We start from the raw sequence: 22,183 nt of genomic DNA on the forward strand, positions 1-22,183 counted from the left end.
TGAGGGAAATAATAAAAGATTTTTTTAAAAAGCTAAGCAAAAATGTGGCTCTGCTCAATACAAGCTATATAGTAACTCCACAGGGAAATAGGGACCACAAATTGCAGGAGAGAATGGGCCCCATCTTGCAGTAAACTGGTCTACTGCCCCTGTGTCTGTCATTCAGACAGTCAACCAGCTACAGGCTTATGTGAAAAGGGGTAACCTCCCTGGAAAGGCAGCTTCCATTAGGCCCAGGACAATTCTCTGGAAAAGCGGGCATTTATGAGCTCTTAGAAGCCAATGCTGATTGCAGCTGAGACATGGCTATAAAGTGGATTGACAATATAGGGGAAAAGTTAAGCAATTTAAAATTCTAGGAAAAACAAAAAACAATAGATCCAAATGTGACCCAAACTGCAGCATTGCAGTCCAGTTTTAGACAATCAATATCACCTAAATCTCATTTGATTTTGAAACAGTCTCCTTTAAATTACATAGGTTTAATTACAAGACTACCTTTACCGCTGTGTAAATAATCACTGATTAGATGTTGTTGTTAAGTCGTGTCCAACTCTTTTTTGACCTCATGGACTACATATAGTGCATGGTATTTTCATAATCATATTAGAATAAGTATCATGTTTTAATGTTTTTAATCAACCATAGACAAAGCATGTAAGAATTAATTATAGTTACAGGACACAAGGTAAAAATTTAAAACCTTAACATACAAAAGTAATCATAGGACTGATAGAAGTTTGGAGTAAAAGGGAGAGAGATGAGATAAAGGATAATATTATTTGATGAGGTAAAGAGTGAAAATTCTTCATCTGCCATAAAATGGGTAAATATATTTTTTCTAAACCTGAAATATGAAGCATTCCAGATTTTAAGCACCATGTTATTTAGTATTATAAAGATATGCAATGAAGAACTAAAATAAATATATAACTAGCAAAAAGTTGAGTGAAAGAGGAAGACATTATAAATAAGCTAAATTTCTCACTTTCACAAAAAGGAATCCATTTAGATTCTTAGATTCTACCTAAGGCTAACAAGCAAAGAAATGACCAGATGCTATTATTTGAAATTATAGAGAAAAGTACCAGAAGAGAAAAGAAAAGCAGTTGAAAATGGTAACATATGAGGAAAGGTCTGGGAAGAGATTTTTTTTTTTTCAGTCGCTCAGTCATCAGACTCTCTGCAACCCCATGGACTGTAGCCCACCAGGCTCCTCTGTCCATCCGATTCTCCAGGCAAGAATACTGGAGTGGGTAGCCATTCTCTTACCCAGGGGATCTTCCCATCCCAGGAATCAAACCCTGGTCTCCCACACTGCAGGCAGATTTTTTTTTATCATCTGAGCCACTAGGGAAGCCCTTTTTAAAAAATTTTTTTTATTTTGTAATTGTCTGTATTGTTGGAGGGTATTCTGTCTTTATTGTACCACTAATAAAAATGGCAATAAGAATACTTTCTAGCCTATCCCATCAAGTAATCAAGAAGGTTCATTAACATAATGTATAGGAAAGCACTTTGCAAACTCCTAAGTACTAAGATAAATGTGAAGCGTTATTAAGAGGGCAGTCTTAGGCAGTTCAAGATTGCGAAAGGAACCGTAGCACGCTCCTTTATCAAGCCCTATTTTTAAGGTGCCAAGATCCAAATTAAAAAGGAAGCTGTCTCTAATATGCTGACCATAAAATATCTGAAAGAAAAAATGTGCTGAGAGAAAGTATTTGGAAGAACGACAAGAAGAAAATTTAAAGAGTGTTTCGAAAGAGCTATTAGGTTTCCATCAAGTTGTTTCTATAAAACAAAAACACCAGGGGAACTACACATCAACAGCGGTACTATCGTCTAAGAAAACGGTATCACAGAAAAAAAAATCAGAATTAGAATAAAGACTTACCTCCTTACATCTAAACCATTTTCAGATACTTTTGTAAATAGTCTCATAATTAGCATCACAAATGTTTTAGAATACCGTATTTTTCATAACTTGTTAATTAGGCAGGTAGTTCTGCTCAATAGTCCCATTAAGGGTTTTGAAATAAAATTGTTGGTTCATGTGTCTATCTCCTTTGCATAAAAAGGAATTTTTCAAAACAAGGAACTATGTCTTAAAACACTTTGTTCTGCATTTGTTTCTTATCTTGGGGTCTCCTAGCACATAGTCCTAGCACTCAATAAGAGTTTGTTAAATGGATATATTGATGAAAGAACTAGAAAACAAGGCTTTTTTAAATTATCCAAAGCATATCCTTGTCTGTCTGTGATGATGAGGACATACTATTCAGATACTCTGTAGGGCTTCTGATCTCTGAGAGACCCGTCTGAAAAATGAAAATAGTGGTATCTACTTCAGAAGGATTTTCATAATGATTTGCTGAAAATAGTGCATGAAAAGTTCTGGGTGCATATAAATGGTTATTATTATTGTTGTTTGGCTGTGCTTCAGTGGCCCCATGGACTGTAGCCAGCCAGGTTCCTCTGTCCGTGAAATTTTCCAAGCAAGAAAATTTCCAAGCAGGTTGCCATTTCCTCCTTCAGGGAACCTTCCTGACCCAGGGATCGAACCCACATCTCTTGTGTCTCCTACATTGGCAGGCGGGTTCTTTACCACTAGCGTCACCTGAGAAGCCCCGTTATTATCAGCAGCAACTGCAAATAATTGCTGAGAGAGTAGTATGTGCAGTCATTGCCCACAGATCTAGACCAATAAAGATAAGCAAGATTAGTACCTTATTGTCAAGGAGGGGAAATAAACAAGCTCCCCCTACTGTGCCTCTCTCTCCATGGGCTCCATGGCCAAGATACTCAAAGAGAGTATCTCACTGGCCCAGCAAGAGGGCATGCATAGGCTAAGAGGGTTAGTTACAGAGGTATTTGTACAGAATTCTCTGTGATCATCCTTTCCCATCCCTAACTCCAAACCTACCTAGGGACAAACACAAACGAACAAAAAAAAATGATCTTATTCATCTTAGTTCCCCCCAACCCAGTTCCTAGTATGTGTGTCCCAGAGTACTAAATGAGTATTCGTTCCAGGGCCCTAAGTTAGTCAAAGCAAGAGACTGATTGATGGGAACAATCCAGAAAGTTCAGTTCAGTTCAGTCGCTCAGTCATGTCCAATTCTTTGCGACCCCATGAATCACAGCACGCCAGGCCTCCCTGTCCATCACCAACTCCCAGAGTTTACTCAAACTCATGTCCATCGAGTCGGTGATGCCATCCAGCTATCTCCCTCTGTTGTCCCCTTCTCCTCCTGCCCCCAGTCCCTCCCAGCATCAGGGTCTTTTCCAATGAGTCAACTCTGCATCAGGTGGCCAAAGTATTGGAATTTCAGCTTTAGCATCATTCCTTCCAATGAACATCCAGGACTGATCTCCTTTAGAATGGACTGGTTGGATCTCCTTGCAGTCCAAGGGACTCTCAAGAGTCTTCTCCAACACCACAGTTCAAAAGCACCAATTCTTCGGTGCTCAGCTTTCTTCACAGTCTGACTTTCACATCCATACATGACCACTGGAAAAACCATAGCCTTGACTAGACGGACTTCTGTTGGCAAAGTAATGTCTCCGCTTTTCAATATGCTATCTAGGTTGGTCATAACTTTCCTTCCAAGCAGTAAGTGTCTTTTAATTTCATGGCTGCAGTCAACATCTGCAGTGATCTTGGAGCCCCCCAAAATAAAGTCTGACACTGTTTCCACTGTTTCCTCATCTATTTGCCATGGTTGGTAAAGAGGGCTCTGATCTCAGTAACTCACAATGCAAAGAGCAGGAAATCCCATGAACCTGAAGGAGTTGTAGTCTGACCATGGGCTCAGAGGTTCTGATTCTACAGGCCCCAAAACTACCCCCAAATAAAGAGGCCAGAAGCAGGTCCTTATTTAAACCATCAGGCTTTATGTCTTGTGGTCCCTTCCATCCTGGCTCTGACATACTGAAGTTGGGAATTGGTGACCAAGCCTTCATTTAGGGTCTCCAGTTAAGGCACCAGAGTCTCCAGGAAAAGATGAAGAAATGACCCATTTCCTCCCCACAGCTCTTGAATTTCCATCTTTCCCGAGCCTTAGTCTTATAGCTGTTGGGTTGTATGATACAGCAAGAGCAGTGACGTCTTCCTACTGGAGTCTCCTCAGTTCTGTGATTTTTCTGATTGCATGGGGAATATTTTATCTTTGCTTTCTCATCATTTTCTTGGAGTCCAACTTCATTTTTTAAACTAAGGAAGATAGCACACCAAAAAAATTGGCAGTAGATTGACATCATTTTATACCTAGGTTCAGTTTCTTATGATCACACGCTTCACCTTTAGAATGTTCTTTTTCTTTGGGTAAGAAAGATTTAAAAGACTCTGAGAGAAATTGAATGTGCAAAAAATTTGTGATTTTGTGCATTACACAGAGTACATCAGAACACCATTTCCTTTGAGTTCATTTTAGAGCCAGGCTTGAGATTGAACGTGATCACATCCTTCACGTCTTTGGTGGCATACTTCATTCAGACCTTTATCACACGGTACAGTATCAATGTCTCCTGATTTTCCAGCACCCCCGCTGATTAAACAGCAAGGATCATTTTTCTTGGCCCTTTAATGATTTTGCAGTAAAGGGCAGAATTGATTTCAGAGCTATGACTCAGGGCCTGGTAAAAAATATTGGCCAAGAAGTGGGTGTAAGCGGCCACTGGCACTCTGGGGACTTCTATACCTTGAACAGAAATCTAAAAATTTGCATGCAATCAAAGCTGCTAATTGAAGGAAAACCATCTCAGTTATTTGACAGCTATAGCTTTCTTCTTGGGAATCTTTAAAGAATTAAGTAGTTTGCTATATTAATACTCTTTCTTCAGCCATTTTGTGGGGAGGAAAGTGGGCTGGTATAAAAATAAGACCTTTTTCTTGCAAGCCTACTATGCACCTGTCACCAAATAGGGGTAAACAAAAGAAGCAAAAGAACTGATTCGTGCCTTCCAGGAGTTTATATCTAGTTCAGGGGGAGGCTGAAATCAGTTCATTCATGAAGCAAAAGACCCTAAGGTAGTGGTCAAAGAGGCCAGTGTTGATGGGGCTCAAGAATGAAGGTGATTGTGTTCCTGGGGTGAGGGCACATTGTAGTGGAGAAGGGGCTTCGCAGAAGCTGAGCACAGGCCGTGCTGGGTCACCCAGACCATGGGGTCTTCAGCCATGGGCCTCCAGAGATAGAAGGGAGGCTTGAGAGGCAGGGGTGCTTGAGAGAACTTCTTCTTTTTAAAAAATTGAACTATAATTGCTTTACAATGTTGTGTCAGTTTCTGCTATACGGTGATGTGAATCTGCCATATGCATACATATATCCTCTCCCTCCCATCTCCCATCCCCCCTCCCCCGTCTAGGCCATCACAGGGCACCGAGCTGAGCTTCCTATGTTTTGCAGCAGGTTCCCACTAGCTATCCGCTTTCTCCCTGGTAGTATATATGTCAGTCCTGCTCTCCTAGCTGGTCCCACACTCCCCTCCCCGACACCTTGTTCACAAATCCATCCTCTACGTCCGCATCCCTACTCCTGGCTTGGAGACAGGTCCGTCTGTACCATTTCTCTAGATTCCACACATACGTGTTGCTGTGCAATATTTGTTTTGCTCTTTCTCACTTCTTGCCCCGAGCCTCGAGCTCCCAGCTCCAGCTTTCTCTGATCATGTGGAAGGAGCAGATGCTTTTCCACTTTGGGCGGCAACACTGGCTATCACGCAGGCGCCGCAAACTGTCCCTCCCCCACATCTCACTGCCCACAGGTGAAGCCCGAGGCATAGCACCTCACAGCCTAGCTCCGGGCTCCCTGCCTAGGGTTCCTTCCGATACCAATCCATCTTTGCACACTTCAAAATCTGATTCTCGAAACCTAACGTGTCCTTTCTTAAAGATTTATTCATTTATTTTTTTGGCTGTGCTGGGTCTTCGTTGCTGTGGGAGGGTTTTCTCTAGTTGCTGCAAGTGGGGGCTACTCTCTAATTGGGTGCACAGGCTTCTTGTGGGGGCTTCTCTTGTCGGGCAGCTTGGGCTCTCGGGTGCATGGGCTCAGTAGCCGCAACATGTGAGTTCAGTGGTTAGGCCTCACCAGCTCTAGAGCACAGGCTCAGTAGTTGGTCTGCGGCAAGTGCGATGTTCCCCACCCGGGGATCAAACCCATTGCTTCTGCATTGGCAGGTGGATTCTTTACCACTGAGCCACCAGGGAAGCCTCTGATAATAATGCGCTTTCTTAACCCCATGCTCTCACGCACAGTCTCCTCTATCACCCAGAGAAGTCTTCCTTGTCATCTTTCCTCTTTGAAATCATACCTATCCTTAAGACTGCTGCTGCTGCTAAGTCGCTTCAGTTGTGTCCGACTCTGTGCGACCCCACAGACGGCAGCCTACTAGGCTCCTCTGTCCCTGGGATTCTCCAGGCAAGAACGCTAGAGTGGGTTGCCATTTCCTTCTCCAATGCATGAAAGTGAAAAGCGAAAGTGAAGTCGCTCAGTCGTGCCGGACTCTTAGCGACCCCATGGACTGCAGCCTACCAGGCTCCTCTGTCCATGGGATTTTCCAGCAAGAGAACTGGAGTGGGGTGCCATTGCCTTCTCCAATCCTTAAGACTAAGCTTCTATATTCTTCATTTACAAAATCTTCCCTGCTTCAACCCCTAAGCCACTGACTGCTGGGCTGAAAATAATCTCACTCCACCAATGCTTGCAATACCATTTTGTTTGTAGTTTTTATCACACTCTTCACATTATACCTTGACCTGAATTCTCTGTGAACATCCTTTGTGCCCCACCAAACTCTTGGAGGGGCAAGACAAATGCCTCTTTCATCTCTGCCCTGACCCGTTTCCTGCCTGTTTCTTCTACAGAGCACCAAATGAATATGTGTTGTATGAAAGTGAAAGTGCTAATCGCTCAAGCGTGTCCAACTCTTTGCAACCCCGTGGACTGTTGGCCACCAGGCTCCTCTGTCCGTAGGATTTTCCAGGCAAGAATCCTGGAGTGGGTTTCCATTTCCTTCTCCAGGGGATCTTCCTGACCAGGGATCAGACCCGGGTCTCCCTCATTGCAGGCAAATTCTTTACCATCTGAGCCTCCAGGGAAGCCTCAAATATGGGTTGCATGTCCCTAAAGTTAGTCAAGTCAAAAGACTGAGCAGCAGAGAACAATCCAGAAAGAAGTGGTCAAGGAGGCTCTGATCTTCAGCAACATATTCAGAAGTGGCCATGCCAAGGCTTCAGTGATTCAGGGTAATCCAAGATGGCTGCCTGCCAGGGATTCTGGTATATAAACAAATGGTGGTTAAATGTAAACAGGGCTTTGAACATGCTTTAATTTTTCATTTGAAATTAAATGTTGAACTATCTGGTTTAATGTGGTCCTTCCCCTAGAATGTTATCCTTCTCCTAGGCAGCACACTCCTGCTCATCTCTGTGCAGACCCAAGCTTGGTGGTGACTCTGACGGGCGGGAAGAAGGCTCTGGTGCCTGTATCTTTCCCTGACCCTGACAGCTAATTCTTGATTTAAGTTGTAAATACAGTTAAAAGAGTTTTTTTTAAGATAGGTTTTTTTTTTAAAGGTAAAATGTAAGTACTACTGATTTTAAGGAATATATAGTAAAATCAGAAAACCTTGCAAAGAATTAATAGAGCAGACTATTTTAGGATACAGCAGTAAATTTCAAAAGAAAATTTTAGCTACTTTAGGTGGCAGTTTTTCTAAAATTAATCATAAGCTGCTCTCTAAGGCAGAGCACATGGAACTGAATTTAACCTCCTTTGTAAATGACCCATTATCATCACGGAAAACATCAGTGCAACTAGCTAACTGCAGAGCTGACCAAAGCAGGCCAGCTTCTTTGCCTTCCCACGCAGTGGTCTCAGGACAGCTGTGATTGGAGCTTTGGAACCCCCTGCTAGTTTTTATAAGTCTTTTCAGACTCTCAGGGTTCTAGCCATTACTTTTTACTGCTCCTTGTAAGGGTTTTCCTAGTGGCTCAGTGGTAAAGAATTTGCTCGCCAGTGCAGGAGATACGGGTTCAATCCCTGGGACAGGAAGGTCCCCTGGAGAAGGAAATGGCAACCCACTCCAGTATTCTTGCCTGGGAAATCTCATGGACAGAGGAGCCTGGCAGGCTAGAGTTCACAGGGTTGCAGAAAGAGTCAGATACAACTTAGTGATTAAACAACAACTCCTAGTATATCTGCCTGAAATAGCCCTCTACCTCAGGTCTTTCTCTGATCTCACCCTATATGACTGTCTCTGATTTGCTTTGTTAGAACGATGTCTGTAATAACCAGAAAGAGGCTCTGACTGAACAGTTCTTCATTAAGCAGAGGCACTTTGCAGCGAAAGTCTTGGCTACCCTGATATCTTTGTCTGCTTATTGCTTGATGCTCAGCTGTGTTCTCAAGAGATAGGAATTCTAAATAACTGGGTTATAGACAGGAAAATCTTGCTTTGACATCATTAATCAGTGTAACGTATCTCAGAATAGATAAGAAAGGAAATACTTTCTCTTCAATAATTCTTGAAGAAATTCATTCAGTACTGGGAAATCTCTTTTCAAAGAAAAATAAAAGAGTTTATATGCTGTTCCCTCTGCCTGAAAGTGTCTTCCCTCCTTATCTGCCTGGGAAAATCTTAATTATCTGTTAAGACCCAAGTGTCCTCTTATTTGCCAGGGAGAATCAGGGAAGCTTTTTCTTGGTAAAATTATCTTTTTTACCTTTCATACTCCCAAAGAGTGGAAGCATTTGACCAAATAGACTATGAGTTATTTGAGATCAGGAATTATTACTATACCTTGTTCATCTTTGGATGTCCAGATCCTAATGTGGACACTGACATTTAGAGCTTAAAATTATTTGTAAATAAATGTATGTATTTTAGATTATACCATTCCATTTTATGGCTACCTTAAGGTGTGAGAAAGAGGTGTAGAGAGTTGAGGATGGTACCAGGAAAAAAACAGGTGTGTGAAAGGAATAGATAAGAAAGTCAGGGAATGGAGAAGGAGAGAAAAGAAGGAGAATTTATGAATGATGGAGAGGATATGTTGAAGAGGAGGACATGAGAAGGAGGACAAGACGATAGGTTCTTGAGTGTTGGAAAACCCACTTTTACAAGCAGTTCTATTTATTCAACCATACATTTCTGTTGCTATTATTGTCCAGTTGCTAAGTTGTGTTCAACTCTTTTTGACTCCATGGACTGTAGCATACCAGGCTCCTCTGTCCTCCACTACCTCCTAGAGTTTGCTCAAATTTATGTCCATTGAGTCAATGATACTGTCTCACCATCTCACCTTTTGCCTTCCATCTTTCCCAGCATCAAGGTCTTTCCCAGTGAGTCAGCTCTTCACATCAAGTGGCCAAAGTGTTGGAGCTTCAGCTGTAGCATCAGTCCTTTCAATGAATATTCAGGGTTGATTTCTTTTGAAATTGACTGGTTTGCTCTCAATGCAGTCAAAAGGAGTCTCAAGAGTCTTCTTCAGCACCACAGTTAGAAGGCATCAATTCTTCGGCGCTCAACCTTCTTTATGGTCCAACTCTCACATCCGTACATTTCAGATCTTGGGTCTTTTCTTCACTGTCCTCTGAGACGTGAATTAGCTTTCAAAACATTGTTCATAATCTTTCATTTTTCCTTACCTTAATTCTTAAAGCTTCAAGGCTATTCACCCATCACTCTTACTCTCCTGACTCAGAATTTCACATCTCCTAACTGCTTCCTCTCTTTCAATATCAGAATAACATGATCAGAATACAGAAAACATTTCTGTCATCAGAATATTTCAGACTGGGTGAGAGGGAGAAGCTGCTTAAGGAGTTAGGAGTTATCCTTGATCAGAAGAAATGTATTGTGACCATCACTCAAGGAAATCAATCTCACTTGATTTTTTGGATTATATTCAGTATTTAACAAACTACCCTTTTATTTGAGGAGTGGTTAGAAAAGAAGAGGGTGGAGATGAGGATGCAAAGAGCTTATTTCATACAATCTATAAAATCAAAAGGCAAACAGCAGGGAGTCACAGAGAGCAAACTGAGATTCAAAAAAGAAAATATCAAACATCTGAATTCCACAGTTTCAGAGTAATTTATTCACCATGACCCAATCTCACAATTCATTAGTTTCACCCCAGAGACAGGACTGAATGTCAACTATTTTCCTGACCTGTAAATAATAGGTGCCACTTGTTCTGAAATGAAACTTAGTTAGACCATAATACCAAAGTGAATCAATATGATTGTTATAAAGCTGAAGTACAACAGGCTAGGTCCTGAATCTTTGGGGAGAGAAGATTCTTATTCCCGCTCTTTATGAAAAAAAATTTGACAGGAAAATTGATAAATTATCTTTTAGCAGCACTAAGTTTGAACCAAAAAATAATCTAACAAAGAGAAATGAAAAGTCATATTGTTCAATTATTTATTCAACCTGAGTGAATAACTGGGAACTATGATATTACGTCTTGGGTTAATGACGACGGGGCATGGTTGGATGTGGCAAGACTGAGTTCTAGACAATGGAATGTGAGTAGAATGTGTGCCTGATCCTAAAAACCTGCCACGTGCATTTCTCTGGGCTCTTTCTTCATTCCTGCTGGTGGGAATGAAGGTGACTATGGTGACCTGAAAGCCTCTTGTTCAATGCGGCAGAGCCTCTGTCAGCCTGAGCCCCTGGATGACTGCAGGGAGTAGAGCCACCACCAACCACCTTGGAACCTGCTCTCTGCTCCAGTACATGAGCAAGAACTGAAACTCTAGTTCTCTAAGCCAGGATATTTTTCAGTTTAATTTGTTAGAGCATCTCTATTTCACACAGGTGTATATATATACACATGTAAATACACACAATTACATATATATTACATACATAATTTTATATATATAATTTTTTCCATAAAGAGCTGATATATATATATACACACACACAGACACACAAACGCGGCTTCCCAGGTGGCACTGGTGATAAAGAACCTGCCTCCCATTGCAGGAGACGTAAGAGACACAGGTTCGATCCCTGAGTGGGAAAGATCCCCTGGAGAAGGAAATGGCAACCCACTTCAGTGTTCTTGCCTGGAGAATCCCTTGGACGGAGGAGCCTGGCGGGCTACAGTCCATGGGGTTGCAAAGAGCTCTACACGACTGAAGCAACTTAGCACAGCACAGCACAGCACATATACACATATTCACATACACAGATATAAACTATACATTCCACCTTTATTTCATCTTTTAAATTTTTTAATAAAAATAATACAATTTTATTGAAAAAAATATTGTAATACAAATAAGTCAAGAAAGAGGAAATAAAAATCTGTAATTACTCAACGTAATGAGATCTACTATTATAAACCAGGGGTCATACTTGACCTATCATTTTGGAAGACACTTTTTTCACTTAAAAAATATCATGAACATCTCCCCTTCTGTGTCATTAAGTAGTATTCTGCCCCATAATTTTTAATGGATACATGATAAAAGTTACACAGGTCATTGGGAAATCACAGTCGAATGAACAGCAATATTTCTGTCCACAAACTAATGAACCTAGAACATCTTTAGGCAGCAGTTGTTCTCAGAATGCTTAGATCCTGAATTCATAGGTGACTGCTTGGAATATTATATTCGGTTCTGGTACATGACCATTAAACCATTTGATGTTGTGGTAGAAGTTGAGCTTCTGTAAGAAAAAAAAACAAAACATCTTTGCCAGAAGGCAGGAAACATTTGTCATTAGAATAAGTCAGATGATGCGGGAGAGAGTAGTTGTTTAAGGGCTATGACTTATCCTCGGTCAGAACAAATTTGGTATCACAGTCCAGCAGATCCAGACCAGCTTGGCAACTCTGCTTTCCCCCACAGGAAAGAGAGAAGTCCGGCCAGTTTTTTGATAGAAATTGAAGATTCGCCTCTGCTCACATTCCATTGGCTAGAGCTTAGTTGAATGGCCAAATCTAACTTCAAGGGCATCTGGTTAACAAAGCCCCTACAGAGGGGCCTGTTATTCACCCCAAACTCCACAATAGGGAAGAAGGGGGAGAACAAACTTGGGTTGTGAGGAAAAGCAATCTGCCACATCCTCCAAAGTGAGCACAGAGCAGTGTTTAAGAATCAGAGCCCTGGGGATTTTCCTGGTAGTCCAGGGGTTAAGACTCCATGTTCCCAATGTGCGAGGGTTTGGTGCATGGTCGGGCAACTAACATCCTGTATGTCAAGAGATGCAGCCAAAAAAATAAGAAAAAAAGAACAGGAACCCTGAAGACTTCTCTGGCCGTCTACTGGTTAAGACTGTGCACTCCCAACACCGGTGGCTTGGGTTGAGTCCTTGGTGGGAGAAGTAGAATCCCACATGCAAAAAAAAAAAAAAAATGAGGGGAGAGGGAAGAATAGAAGTTCTGTCTCTCTAATAGCTACTCTCACCTTGGCTAATTAATTGCTAGGGACTTAGGACTTTTACTTAACCTCAGTTTGCAAAACAAAGACATTGAAATTCACACACCAGTTAGTTATGGGAATTAAATTATTTAATTTTTATAAAGTGCTTATAAAATACTGATTGTACTTACTATATATCCAGAACCAATAGAACATCGCTAGCATATGGTCAGAAGAGAAGAGGGAACATAATAAACCAAGGAAGCAAAATCCTAAACTACATTAAGTCTGCATGCTCACTCGCTCAGTCACGCCCAACTCTTTTGTGACCCATGGACTGTAGCTCACCATGCTCCTGTGTCCACGGGACTTTCCAGGCAAGAATACTGGAGTGAGGAGCCATTTCCTTCTCCAAGGGATCTTCCCGACCCTGGGATCAAACCCACATCTCCTGCACTTGCAGGTGGATCCTTCACCAATGTGCCACCTGGGAAGCCCTACATTAAATATAGTACAGTGGCTAAAAGCATAACTCTAGAGCCAGGTCGCCCAGATTTACCCACTTGGCAAGTTAAGTTACTTTCAGAGCTCAGTTTCCCCATCTGTAAAGTAGAGCTCTCCGTTAGTATCTACCCTGTAGGGTTGCGCTGATGATTACATGAATTATGCAGAAAGTGTGCAGCACAGAGCCTAACAGGTAGCAAGCACTCTGTAAGTTAGCTTCTACTCATGATTAGTGTTGCCCAAGAAAATAAACCAGCATTTTTACAAAATTCACTAATTCACCTGAGTATTTGCAAGTGACTTCCACCTCCATACACACTGACCATTACACAAACTATCACAGCATTTCCATTTCTGTTACCCAGTACTAAGAGCTCTGTGCTTCCCAAAATCAATAGATTGGTATTCCGCAGCATAGGATCTGGGAATACATTCATCATGCAAATCAGACAGGAATAACATCTATGCCCAATATCATTTCCTTTTGGAGAGTCATGCATGTTCTCATACGTCTTCCTTGGTTCTTGGAACAAAGTGTCCTTTCAGGTAATGAATCTTCCCAAAGAATGTCCCTGTTGATTCTGAGATCTTCAGATTAAAAATTATTCTCAGAAGCCAGAACTGAATTAGGTTTTGTCTTTCTTTTCCATTGTTTTTAATCAAAGCATTCTTGCATAATGACATATGCCCCAAAGTCCTTCAGTATGATGGCCACACTTTAGCTGCAGTTAAGTTTATCTATCGAAATCAATGATGATTTGTAACCAGAAAGGAAAAAAAATCAAGATGGTCAGAACCTCCCTGCAAGTCAGATTCTATCAATCTACTCAGTCTCTGATAAATGTAATTCATTTGTGGACCATTCCTAGTTTTGCAGAGGATTGCGTTTCTAGAAATAGTGGCTTAAGTCAAAATTATGTAAGCTTAAAATTGTTTCTTCACAGACTTAAAGTCATATTAGGGCATTAAATTCCTAATTAAAGGTTTAATATCCAACTTTGTTTTAAAATGAACCTATAGACTATGTTTCATCAATTACAAATTACATGCCTAATATATGCTACAAAATATATAATGTCATATACCAAATTTTTATCTTCTGAATTTCTGCCGTACTTCATTGCATAAATCTAAAGGTGAAGGAATATCTTCACAGAATTCAGAAAGACCTTATTTTCTAACTTTTCATTTTAAAACAGTTTTAGACTTCAAGAAGGGCTTCCTTTGTGGCTCAGCTGGTAAAGAATCCGCCTGCAATGCAGGAGACCTGGGTTCGATTCCTGGGTTGGGAAGATCCCTTGGAGAAGAGAAAGGCTACCCACTCCAGTGTTCTGGCCTGGAGAATACCATGGACTGTATGTACAGGGAGTTTCATATCCTCTACACTCAGCTTCCCCAAATTTTTATCATTTTATATAACTATAATAAAATTGTTAAAACTAGAACATTGACACTAGTACAATAAAACTAACTAATCCATAGATCTTATTTGAATTGCACCAGTTGTTCTACCTATGTCCTTTTTCTGGTTCAGGAACCGAGCCAGGATCCCATGTTACAGTTAGTTGTCATGTCTCCTGGTCTCCTCAATTTGGAAAAGTTATTCAGACTTTTATGAAAGTGTACAATAGAGTCCTTTATTTTGTAGGATATCTCTCAGTTTGAATTTGTCTGATCTCTCTCATGATTAGTTGAGTTTATGCATTTTGGGAACAAGAATACAGAACTTCAACCTTCTTAGTGCATCAGACCAGGAGGTACATGATATCTGTGTGTCTTATTGTGGTGATGTTAACTTTGATCACTTGGTTAAAGGGATATCTACCAGTTTTATACTTTTAAAAGTTACTATTTGGGGTTTCCCTGGGGGTCCAGTGGTTAAGACTTAGCCTTCCAATCCAAAGGGTGTGGGTTCCATCCCTGGTCGGGCAGCTAAGATCCCACATGCCTTGAAGCCAAAAAACCAAAACAGAAAACAGAAACAATATTGTAACAAATTCAATGAAGACCTTAAAAATAGTCCACATTTAAAAAAAAATCTTTAAAAAAATAAATAAAAGTTACTATTTTCCTTTTACATTAAGAATATCTTGAGAGGGAAACTGGACAAATAGCTGTTTTTCATGATGTCTTCACTGCTAATTTTACCATCCACTGATGGTACTTGAAACAACTATTATAGAAGTGTTTGCAAAAGAGTGGTTTTTCTATTTCAGTCATTCCTTCTCCATTCTTTAACTGGTAGTCCATAAGGAAGAGCAGTTCTCTCTCTCTCTCTCGTTATTTACTCAATTATTTATTAACATCAATATGGATTCTCGGATATTTGTCTTGCTTTATGCATTATAATCAACCACTATCATTATTTATTCTGTTGCGCAAATTGTCCTCAGCTTGGCCATGAGGAGCTCCAGAAAGGCTTAAAGGTTTCAGCTGTCTCTGACGAGACCTGCAGGGGAGATCTAAGTTCACTTGAGGGCTTTTGAGAAAACCAACCAAGGGATGTGTTTGTCACTCTTTTATGAAAACAATTCTGGGCAAGCATAGGTATTAAAGAGGAAGTTTGGACTCTGTTCAAAATTGCCTGGGGAACAGGCATTCATTTATGTTTACTACCATAAATCCAGGAAGTATTAACATGGGTTAATATCCTTTGGAGTTTCTCTGTTCAGATGTACAAAATCACTTTCATCCCTTTTGGGAAGTCAAATTCTCCCATAGATAAAGGAGTGTCCAATAACATTTCTTATTCCTCTCTCCAGTTTATTACAAGCTCCTCCCCAAAGGGAAGGAGAATTGCCAATCTGATTAGAGGTTAAATGCTAACTGCACTGTGTTTAATAGTGGGCCAACTTACTGTGCGATGTAAAAGATAGATAGTTATGCTCTGCTTTTTCTCTTGCTGAACCTGTGAGGTAAGCTAGCCTGCAAGGTTTGCTGCTGAAACAGCCCAGGCAAGGCCTCTCTCAGGCCCATTCTATTCTATTCCAAATGAACAGAGACACTGCCCTTCTATTTTCAAGAGGAAATGAATCCAAAGCCCTACTGGAGCCTCCCAGTCTAAGCCACACTTGAAAATACAGCTTTTGACTAGAGAACCCTACTTTGGAGAAGGTTGGGTGCTCATTGCGTTGTTTAGTCACTAAGTCATGTCCAACTCTTTTGTGACCCCATGGACTATAGCCCTAACCCTAACCAGCTCCCTACTAGTTTCATTTGGCTGAGAGCTCAGCCCACTGTTTACCCTTTCCCCACATATACACAGGGGGGAGAAAAAAAAGACCAAACTCGGACATGTGGGGATTATCCTGACCTCTTACCTTCCACTGAGCTTTGTGGTTTTTTTTTTGGCTGCACTGGGTCTTCATTGCAAAGTGTGGGCTCTTCCTTGCACCACGTGAGCTTCTCTAGTTGTGCCACTCAAGCTTAGTTGTCTCTTGGCATGTGGGATTTTAGTTCCCTCACCAGGGATTGAACCTTCAACCTTGCATTGAATGGCAAATTCTTAATCACTGGACCACTAGGGAAATCCCTCCATTAAACTTTTTTAAGACAGGGACCAAGTTGTACTATTTTTTAATAATCCCAGAAATAATTAGCATCTTGCCTTAAAATTTACGACACTAAACTGCATTGAGAGGTTGTAGTTTCAGGTAAGATGGAATAAGCACACGCTATCTGTTTCTTCCACTGAATACAGAATGCATGGGGCAGTCATTCGAGGATTCTGTAAAGAGTATAGGCAGATTAGGGGAGAAAACAGATTTCAAAGTACTCTCAAATCCACAGTGAGTTTATTATATTTCCCCCTACTGTCTCCCCTGGTCTAGGCTAAAGGCAGCCCAAAACCTGGAAGTGGGCATTGGTGTGGATAGAGGGAACTCCGGGAGAAACCCTGTAGTTCAGACTCAAGGAGTCAGTCCTAGCAGTGACAGCAGGGCTAGTGGGGACCCACAATGTCTGCTGTGGCGTTGGTGCTGAATTGCCAAATAATGATGGTGATAATAATAAATTATACAATGATGATATTAAAAACACTAGCTAGTATTTACTAAGGTCTTACTATGTGTCAAGAACTCCTGAGTTCATGGCTAACTTCATAAAAATGCCATGATGTAGATATCTATTCTATTTCAGGGATCTGCAAGCTTTCTGTTAAAGGGTGAGATAGTAAATATTTCAGGTACTATAAACCAAATGATCTCTGTCACAACTACTCAACTCCTCTGTTATAGTGTGAAAGCAGCCACAGACAGACAATATGTAAACAAATTACATGGCTGTGTTCTAGGTAAACTGTATTTGTAAAAAGAGACAAGAAGATGAGTTTGGCCCAAAAGCCATAATGTCATACATACACACACACTCACACACATATATGTGTGTGAGTGTGTGTGAATATTTATTTATTCTTAACTTTTCATTTTGTATTGGGGTATGCTGCTGCTAAGTCGCTTCAGTCGTGTCCAACTTTGTGCGATCCCATAAACGGCAGCCCAACAGGCTCCCCCGTCCCTGGGATTCTCCAGGCAAGAACACTGGAGTGGGCTGTCATTTCCTTCTCCAATGTATGAAAGTGAAAAGTGAAAGCAAAGTCACTTAGTCATGTCCGACTCTTTGCGACCCCATGGACTGCAGCCTACCAGGCTCCTCCGTCCATGGGATTTTCCAGGCAAGAGTATTGGAGTGGGGTGCCATTGCCTTCTCCGTGTATTGGAATATAGTCAATTAACAATTCTGTGATAGTTTCAGGTGAACAGCAAAGGGAGTCATGTATCCATCGTCCCCAAACTCCCCTCGCATCCAGGCTGCCAAAGCCCATAATTTTCTAAACCCTTTCCCATTTCGAAGATGGGAAAATTGAAACCCAGGGTGATTGAGTAACTTGCCCAATGTCACAGAACTGAGAAATGCCAGTGGTTGTGTGTGCTCAGTCATATCTGACTCTTGGCGACCCCACCAGGCTCCTCTGTCCATGGGATTTCCCCGGCAAGAATACTGGAGTGGGTTGCCATTTCCTTCTCCAGGGGAATCTTCCCAACCCAGGGATCGAACCCGAGTCTCCAGCATTTCCTGCAGCACAGGTGGATTTTTACCACTGAGCCACTGGGGAAGGCCATAAGGTTCAAACCTGGTTGAGTCTTAATCAACTGTGCTACATTGACATTTTTGAGTTAATGAATGAAATGATGACATAGAGGTGGACCCAAGAGATACCTTTGATATGAAACTTTTCAGAGCCCATGAGTAAATGCTGAATGTCAGGACGTGCCAAAGAAGATAAAATTACAAACCTGAATAAGACTATACTTGTTTCCCATTGCTGCTCTAACATGTCACCACAAACGCAGTGACTCAAAACAACACAAATTTATTATCTTAATATTCTGGGGGTCAGAGGTCAAGAATCACTCTCACTAAGCTGAAATGTTGGGAAAGATTGAAGGCAGGAGGAGAAGGGGATGACAAAGGATGAGATGGTTAGATGGCATCACCAACTCAATGGACATGAGTTTGGGTAAGCTCTGGGAGTTGGTAATGGACAGGGAGGCCTGGCATGCTGTGATTCATGGGGTCGCAAAGAGTTGGACATGACCGAGCGACTGAACTGAACTGAACTGAAGCTGAAATCAAGGTATGCACAGGGCCACACTCCTTCTGGAGGTTCTAGAGGAGAAGCCACTTCCTTGCCTTTGTTTCTGTTTCTAGAGGTTGCTTGTATCCCTTGGTTGTGAACCCTTCCTCCATCTTCAAAACTAGCAGCATAACATGACTGGCCCTCATATCTCTAATAAAACCCTGGTGACTTCACTGGCCCACCTGAATAGTCCAGGATAATCTCCTCATCTCAGGTTCCTTGATTTAATCACACCTGCAAAGTCTCTTTTCCATGCAGGTGACATTCACCGGTATTAGAGATTAGGACGTGGACATCTTTGAGGGGCTGTTTTTTCCGCCTACCACAAAGCCCTTAGGGACAAGTAGCACTGACTCAGCTTCCTTTTTCCTCTAATGTCTGCTCACAACACCTCTGGCAATTTGAGTGAAAGCAGAACTCGTAGAAACTGTGTTGTGCTGTGCCCTCATGTCTTCGTGCATAAGTGTGCACAGCACAACCCACTGTCAGAGGAAAAATTAAACACTGCAGGACCTGAGACAAACCAAAAATAAAAGAACATGACACTTTATCTGGGTATATCTGGTCTAACTGAAACTGTTTACTTTGGACTGGGACTTGAACACATGTGCTGGAACTCAAACCCAACCCAAACCCATGGTATCTAGTTTCAGGACCTAATGAAGCTCGTGTTCTTGATGCCTCATTGCAGAAAGAATTCAGTGAGAGACAAAGTGATAGGTAAGAAGTTGATTTATTCAGATTCAGAGAGAAGCACACGCCACAAACAGAGTGTGGGCCATCGCAGAGGGCAAGTGCAGCCACAAAATGTGGTGTGATTAGTTTTTATAGGCTGGGTAAAATATGCTAATGAGTGGGAGGGTTATTCCATCTATTTTGGAGAAAGGGTGGAGATTTTCAGGAATTGGGCTACCACCTATTCCCTGGTCTTTTGATAGTGCCTTGAAACTGTCATAGGTTTCCCCAATAGCTCAATTGGTAAAGAATCCACCTGCAATGCAGGAGACCCCCGTTCAATTCCTGGATAGGAAAGATCCGCTGGAGAAGGCATAGGCTACCTACTCCAGGATTCTTGGGCTTCCCAGGTGGCTAAACTGGTAAAGAATCTGCAGGTGGGAGACTTGGGTTCGATCCCTGCGTTGGGAAGATCCCCTGGAGAAGGGAAAGGCTACCCACTCCAGTATTCTGTATATAGTACATGGGTGGCAGAGTCAGACACGACGGAGCGACTTTCACTTTGGAACTGTCATGGCGCCTCTGGGTGTGTCGTTCCACTTGCTGATTGAGGATCAAGGTCTAGTCTCGTCTGCCATCTTGGTTCTGTTTGATTCTAATGGGTGTATGTTGTATCCTTGGGCTACGTCATTCTTTCAAAAGTTGTGCCCTGCCCCTTTCCCTTCTGTTACATAACTACCAAAATAAGTGGAATCTTAAGCCTTTCTTTACCAGAATGGTGATGTTTCAGTTTTGTTTTTCCTAGCAAAAATGTCAACCCTGACCTGTTGCTGGTCTCTGAAGACATCAGTGTTGGTCTGGGTTTTCTGGGAAGCAGGGGTTGAGGTGGAATCAGAGATGCAAATATTTACTGAAGGAGATGCTTTTAAAGAATAAGGGGGCAAGGGAGCAGGAAGACACTGAGAGCTCTCTGTGCCAGGAGAGGAGAAAGAAGACACTGTTAAGATGAAGAAGGGGGCTTCCCTGGTGGCATAGTGGAAAGGAATCCGCCTAGCAATGAGGAGGACATGGGTTCAGTCCCTGGTCTGGGAAGATCCTACATGCCTCAGAGCAACAAAGCCTATGCACCCCAACTACTGACCCAGTGCTCTAGAGCCCATGTTCTGAAACAAGAGAAGCCACAGCAGTGAGAAAATAATTTTTAAAAATACATGTTTTTTAAAAAAAGAAAGATGAAGAGAGACTTGCGTCTCCTTCCTGCTCTTCTATCTCCCACCACAGCCTCCCCTTGGCCAAATCAAGTCAGACACCAACTGGCAAGAAAGCCTGGGAGATGCAGGCTTCAGGGATCAGCCCCTGTGAAACAGAGCTGGACAGGGAAAGGACAGAGCAACCTAGTCTAGGACACACTCAAGCTCTGTGCCCTGGCCAGCTCCCTAGAACTTTCTAACTAGCTTATAAGGAAAGAAATTGTCCTCGAGACAGATAAGGACACACAGGTTAAAGGTTTCTTTCTCATTTGATGTTGCCGCATTTTCAATAAACTGGCTTCAGATGGAGTTATGTAGCCTATAAGAGGAACTCTTTATTTTCCTACAAACTGTTTATCTTCTCTAAATGAACAATGCTTCTTTGAAAATCAGTTGCTCACGACTTCATGGTCATTCTTTCAAAGAACCGATATTGTGCAATGGTTAACTTACCAAATACACATTTTTCAGGTATCCTTTTAAACTGTAATTATAGTAATTATATTCAAAAAAATTTCACACCTCTTCAGGTTTTAAAATAATCTGGGATATTCAATTCAATACTTTGGCCACCTGATGCTACGAGCTTCTCATTGGAAAAGACCCTGATGCTGGAAAAGATTGAAGGTGGGAGGAGAAGGGGATGACAGAGGATGAGATGGTTGGACGGTATCACCGACTCAATGGACATGAGTTTGAGCAAACTCTGGGAGTTGGTGATGGACAGGGAGGCCTGGCATGCTGCAGTCCATGGGGTCTCAAAGAGTCGGACACAGCTGAACGACTGAACTGAACTGGAATATTCAAAATATTAGCATTCCCAAGGACAGTAGGACAAAATATTTGAGTTATACACTTCTTCAAATTTTTAAATTTAGAATCCTTCCACTAAGATTGCATTTGCTCCCAAGTAAAACATATGCCTTGGAGAAGGAAATGGCAGCCCACTCCAGTGTTCTAGCCTGGAGAATCCCAGGGACGGGGGAGCCTGATGGGCTGCCGTCTGTGGGGTCGCACAGAGTCAGACATGACTGAAGCGACTTAGCAGCAGCAGCAGCAGCAAAGCATATGCCTATAGGAAAATGCATTGCAGTCCAGCTCAAAAGACCAAAATACATTTCTATCTCCTGTGAAATTCAAAGTGGGATTGTTTATCAAATGTATGGATTCCTTTCGGAACTGAGGATCCAGGTAGATAAGGGAACATTTACCTTAAACAAATACTATCTTCATCTGTGTACCAGAAAATGGTTTAACAGCAGTCCAGTCACGGAAGTAGCCGTGTCTTATATTGTAGAGTAATACACAGTCACAAGGACGTCCCCGGTGGCTCAGAAGGTAAAGAATCCGACTGCAAGGCAGGAGGCACAAGAGATGCCGGTTCCATCCCTAGGTCCGGAAGATCTCCTGGAGAAGGGAATGGCAGCCCACTCCAGTATTCTTGCCAGGGGAATTCCATGGACAGAGGAGTCTGGTGGGCTACAGTTCATGGGGTCACAAAGAGCAGAACATGACTGAGCGACTATCACTTTCACTTTCACACAGTTGCAAACAAGGTCAGAAGACTACCCGCACCTGTCTGTAAGCCAAGTTACAGCTTGGGGCACTGTTGCGAGGATTCACATTCATGTCAACAACTGCAGATCACCATTCTAGGATTCCTTTGTCTGGATTTCACTGTCCTCCTTCTCCCCTGAGCCTGCATTTAAATGAACATCCAGACTCCCAGTCCCCAT

This window comes from Ovis aries, chromosome 10 (genome assembly GCF_016772045.2).
Source record: "Ovis aries strain OAR_USU_Benz2616 breed Rambouillet chromosome 10, ARS-UI_Ramb_v3.0, whole genome shotgun sequence".
Lineage (NCBI taxonomy): Eukaryota > Metazoa > Chordata > Mammalia > Artiodactyla > Bovidae > Ovis > Ovis aries.